Genomic DNA, 6,000 nt, shown 5'->3' with positions numbered 1-6,000 from the left:
TCATTAATGCCTAGGATATTGATGTTTATGCGTTCCATTTCATTTTTGATGATTTCCAATTTTCCTAGATTCATACTTTGTACATTCCAGGTTCCGATTATTAATGGATGTTTGCAGCTGTTCCTTCTCATTTTGAGTCGTGCCACATCAGCAAGTGAAGGTCCCAAAAGCTTGACTCCATCCACATCATTAAGGTCAACTCTACTTTGAGGAGGCAGCTCTTCTCCAGTCGTCTTTTGAGTGCCTTCCAACCTGAGGGGCTCCTCTTCCAGCACTATAGGAGACAATGTTCCTCTCCTACTCATAAGGTTTTCACTGGCTAATGCTTTTCAGAAGTAGACTACCAGGTTCCTCTTCCTAGTCTGTCTTAGTCTGGAAGCTCAGCTGAAACCTGTCCTCCATGGGTGATCCTGCTGGTATCTGAATACCGGCGGCATAGGTTCCAGCATAACAGCAACACGCAAGCCCCCGCAGTACGACAAACTGACAGACACATGGGGGATGAGGGGATATAGGAAATAAAATATTGAAGTTAAAAAGACAGCTGGAAATCAAAAGGTCTGCAATTGAAGTCCTGATATGCGTAAATGCCAGGTAAAGTTCAGAAAGAAGTTTATTATGACAACTGTAAAGAAAGGACCTCCCTTGTCTAGACTGATGTCTTCAACTATGTTTGTTGTCTTTTGGGCACTAACATGGTTTCCAAAAGCCGTGACCAGCTTACTTAATACACAGCTTGTTCTTTTATATCCTCCCTACATGGCCATTCCCAGGTTCATGGATAGAATTGTGCTACTTAAACCAAGCCAGTGTATGAAGAAAGTGAGTGGAGAGCATGCAGGAATGGGGGGGAGGGGTTTGAACAGACATCTCACCATGCTACTGCCACCAAATCCTTGGTGACCTTGGAAAAGTTGCTTAATGTTTCAGTTTCCAAATCTCTTAAGTGAGGCAAGGAATTAGCAGGGAACTCAGAAAGCATTACAATGGGTGTTAACATGATCACATACTATTCAGGGAAACTGAACTTGATCAAGTAAGCCACTGGTAAAGGGCTACATCTTTAAATGCTTTTTTCTCCTCACAACAATCATAAACCCTTGTCCCTTGGTGAGTGAAGTAAAAATCATATAATTAGAAAGAAAAAAAATAGTTATTACTTTCCATTTTAAACATAAGCAGTTAGTAGAGCATATAGACTGCCTGGCTTCATATTCTGACTCTGCCACTTACAGGGTATGTGACCTTGGGCAATGCTTCAGTTTCCTCATTTGTAAAGTAGGGATAATAACAGTTCCTACTTCATACATAGGATTGATACAAAGATTAAATTAATTAATACAAGAAAAGCCCAAGGTTACACACCCTGTAAGTGGCATAGTCAGGATGGGAAGTCAGGCACTTTATGCTATACTAACCAGGCAAATAGGAGCCCTGGTGGCATAGTGGTTAAAGTGCTCAGCTGCAACCCAGAAAGTCAGCAGTTCAAACCCACCAGCCACTCTATGGGAGAAAGATGTGGCAGTCTGCTTCAGGAAAGATTACAGCCTTGGAAACCCTATGGGACAAGTTCTACCCTGTCTGATAGGGTTGCTATGAGTCGGAACTGACTCAAGGGCAGTGGGTTTGGTCTTGGTTTACTGGGCAAATAGTAAGCACTCAATAAATGTTAGCTATTATTATTTAAAAAGGCTCTCCTTTGCTCAGGTGCTTAGCAAGAGCCAGAGGTAGAGAGCAGGCATGTATGAGAGCAAGGAAAGCAGTGGCTTTCCTCCAATCCCACCAGGAAGATCATGGTTCTGATGGTGTTACTGACAACGTAATCAGTAATTGTTCTGACCATATTATCAGAATGTTTGGTTTTGAATACTTCAATGTTATTCAAAATGTATTTCTTGGCCACTTGGATCAGAATCACCATGGGAAGGAAGAGTTGCAGGGTTTCATCCCAAACCTGCAGAATCAGAATCTCTGGGCCTGGGATCTAAGACTGTACATTTTTAGTGGGCATCCCAGGAGCTTCTGATTCAGACTATAGTTTGAGAATGACTGGACCAAGGAATCCTTATCTTGTTCCACTGAGTCTATTCTGACTCTTAGCAACCCTATAGGACAGAGTAGAGCTGCCCCATAGGGTTTCCAAGGCTGTAAATCTTTATAGAAGTAGACTGTCACAACTGTCTCCCTCGGACTGGCTGGTGGGTTCAAACTGCTGACCTTCTGGTTAGCAGCCAAGCACTTAACCACTGCTCTGCCAGGGTGCCTCAAGGGATCTTTAGGTATAGTTTTGTCAGAACACAGCAAGTAACTGGTTACACCGACAATGAATTTGAATGGTACTAGTATGATGAATGGGGTCCTGGTGGCACGATGGTTAAGCATTGGGCTGCTAACCAAAAGGTCAGCAGTTCAAATCCACCAGCTGCTCCCTGGAAACCCTATGGGGCACTTCTGCTCTGTTCTATAGGGTCACTGTGAATCGGAATCTACTTGATGGCAAAGGTTTTTTTTTTTTTTTGTAGTATAATGAATATATACTAGTATTTGAATAAGAAGCCCTGGTGGTGCAACGGTTAAGTGCTCTGCTGCGAGCCTAAATGTTGGTGGTTCAAACCCACCCAGAGACTGCACAGGAGAAAAGCTCTGGCGATCTGCTCCTGTAAAGATTACAGCCTAGGAAACCCTGTGGGGCAATTCTACTCTGTCACACTGCATCACCATGATTCAAAAATCAATCGACTCTATGGCATCTAACAACACAACAGTATGTGTGTGAATCTACATTAAATTTGGCTCTGGAGCTGCTCTGACTTCCTTTGCTTCTTCTCTCAGGCTAATGGATACTCTTTTCTTGTAAAGTTTGAACTTAGTTGGCAAGATATCCCGTTTCTGGGCATACTAAACAGATTTTAAATTGCTGGTTCCATAACGCTTTTGTCAACTAAAGTTTTGAGGTTGGCTGTAGCTCTAGCTTTTACCAGTAGGGAGCACAGTCAGTCTATTGATCTTAGACTTGGTATAACAAAGAATTTGGAGATGGCTTTTTCTCTTTTTTGGCATGGAAACCTTATTCTGGGGGATGGATAATAAGGGACATGGGCCACCTCCGTGTGGGGTAGGAATGTGACCCTCTAGGTAGCATTTGCTCATTTTTCAAAGATGACACAGAATGAAAACTTAAAAACTTTTATATCTGAAAAATAAGTTCTTTAGACATGCCATTCTATAAAACGAAATAGAAGCCTCCTTTCATGAGTAACGAGCATTCCAGTTGACCACTTTGGAATGGGGTGTGAAATGTGGAGAAATGAGTAAGTAAAATTATGAGATGTTGAATTATTCCATTTTTGAAAACAACGTGCTTTGGCATGTGGAATTAGACACCTGGAGGGAAATACTTGAATGCCTGATAAATTTCAATTTTCTGCGGTGTGAGATGTTTTTCCTCAGCTCCCACAGACCGTTTAATTAGCATCTGAAAGGAAATGAGAGGGGCTTGAATTTGGGAGCTTTGGGGGAAAGCTAAAAACTTGGATCAGCTTCCTCTCCCCTCCCCCAGCCCCCCAAAGTCAAAACACCTGAGATCACGCTATTAATCTACTCAAATACAAGCACTTTTCTGTGGTTTCTGTACAACTTTTCGTAAACTCAAAGAGAAGGGTTAGTTCATTAATAAAATGTAGACACTAGGAATACAAGTTTTAGAATTAAAAAAAAATGAACCGAATATATGAGACGTCGAATTTCTGTGAAGCAACCTTTCAGTACTTGAAGTGGGCTTCATTCTTAAGATGCCTAAATGTAATACTGGGTCAAAACACTGGGGAATGTTACTTCATATTCACCGAGTGCCCACAACGAATGTGCTGTAGGTAATCAGTTTGTGTTGGCTTGAAGACTGTGAACAAGTTTCAAACTAATAAATTTTTTCCCTTATTTTTTCTCTGGTGGCTTAAATAGTCCTCATAGTTCCTCTGAATATAAAGGTTTATGCTCTTGGGATTGGTCTATAAATTGGTTACAGCCTTTTACATCTCCAAAGCCGTATTCATTGGGATGATTGATAGGATCCATTGGTGGTGCAAATAATGAAGATTTAGAAAAATAAGTGTGGATTATTGGCTGCTTGAAAGAAAAGAGAAATTTCCCTGGGTGACAGTAAAATAGAGCTTGCTTTTTCTGGCCTTAGATTCTCACATCTGCTCTCTGTCTGATGTGTCATGAAATTTACTCTGTTCTACTAGACATATTTTGATTCCCTATAATGTAGAAAATGAACTTCCTTTGGTCAATTTAAGTCTGTCAAAACAAAATCTCTTTGAGGAATAATATTCATTTTATAAAAATCTTACTCCAAAAATTGATAAGGATATTTGAAGATAAACCTGTCCCCATGCCTTTCTTTCAAATGGTGCTCTATTTTGATTCAGAAGCAAGAGCTGTAGTCAGGGGAGGATTAACCATTAAGCAAGGTACGTCCGGCTTTACTTCCATTTAATTACTAATTTGCAGTGAACAATTTCACATGGGTTTCACCCATGACATGGTGAAAATGAGCACTACAGATTACTAAGTAAGCACAGGTAAGCCCTTGCATAGCTTGCCTTTTGGGTTATTCCATCCCTGGCTGTAGTTATTTGGAAGTTTTTCTCTTTCAACCAGTTCTAAACCTGCTAATACCGCTTTTCCCCTTTTGATGGTATAGATGAAAAACAAATAAAAACCCTGCAAAGGAAAATAATTAATAAATGGAATTATTCACCTTGTGATATACTGTCTTTGGGTAGAATCTATGTTGTTGTTGTTGGTTGTCATTGAGTTGATTCCGACTCATGGCGACCCCATGTGTTACAGAACAGAACTGCTGTATAGGATTTTCTTGGCTATAATCTTAATGGTAGCAGATCACCAGGTCTTTTCTTTCACGACACTGCTGAGTGGGTTCGAACTGCCAATTTTTAGATTAGCAGACAGGTGCAAACCATATGCGCCACCCTAGGGATAGACAACAAAAATTCCATACCATTGACTCAACACGGGAAACCCTGGTGGCATAGTGGTTAAGAGCTATGACTGCTAACCAGAAGGTCAGCAGTTCAAATCCACTAGATGCTCCTTGGAAACCGTATGGGGCCGTTCTACTCTGTCATATAGGATCACTATGAGTTGGAATCGACTTGACGGCAACGGTTTTGGTTTTTTTGGTGTCAACATGGATGTATGTGGGTCTGTCCTCAGCAAAATAGTGAAGTAAGCAAAATTGTTTTTGACCCCTCCCCTATCCTCAGCCTTTTGACCTGTAGTGCCTTGACTTCCCAGAGTCCTCTGGATACTTTCCCTTAACATAATCTTTGGTTTTCCCATTATTGTTTTTGGTTACCTTTTCTTATGATCCCATTTTTCAGAGACAAAATTAATCTCGTAGATGGGTTTGTGCTCATACGAGAACAGGTCTCAATCTGTTAATATTTTGCCTCTTTCCAATTAATATATTTACATTTAACAGAGATTTTTAAAGACAGCACTTAATACAAAAGGGATAACTTTAATAGTAGGAATTCTAGACACTGTGAGAGGTTACTAGATGTGGCCAAGATTGCCAGTTGCCTCCACCAACATGTCTTCTTGCCCTCTTCCGTAGTAACAGAATCTTGATTTAATTTGGGATGATAATGCACACAGAACAAATACTGCTTCCAGTCTCCTTTGCAGCTATGTGTGGTCATGTGATTAAATTTTAGCTTATGATATGTAAGCAGAAGTCTCCTTAAAAGATAGGGGGTGGCCTTTTGCCCTCTCCAGCTTCCTCCTGACATGAACCTGGAATGTGGACATGATGACTAGAGCTAGAGTTATCTTAGATCATGAGGTGGCCTTGAGGATGGGGGCCAGACGATGAGGACAGTGGAGCAGAAAGAGGTGCATGGATCAGCTGACTGAACTGTCTGGACTACCAATTTCTACCTTGTTTAAGTTCTTGACATTTTGGAGACTCTGGTT

The sequence above is a fragment of the Loxodonta africana genome, chromosome X (assembly GCF_030014295.1).
Source record: "Loxodonta africana isolate mLoxAfr1 chromosome X, mLoxAfr1.hap2, whole genome shotgun sequence".
NCBI classification, from domain to species: Eukaryota; Metazoa; Chordata; class Mammalia; order Proboscidea; family Elephantidae; genus Loxodonta; species Loxodonta africana.
Note: the sequence above shows the minus strand (reverse complement) of the source record.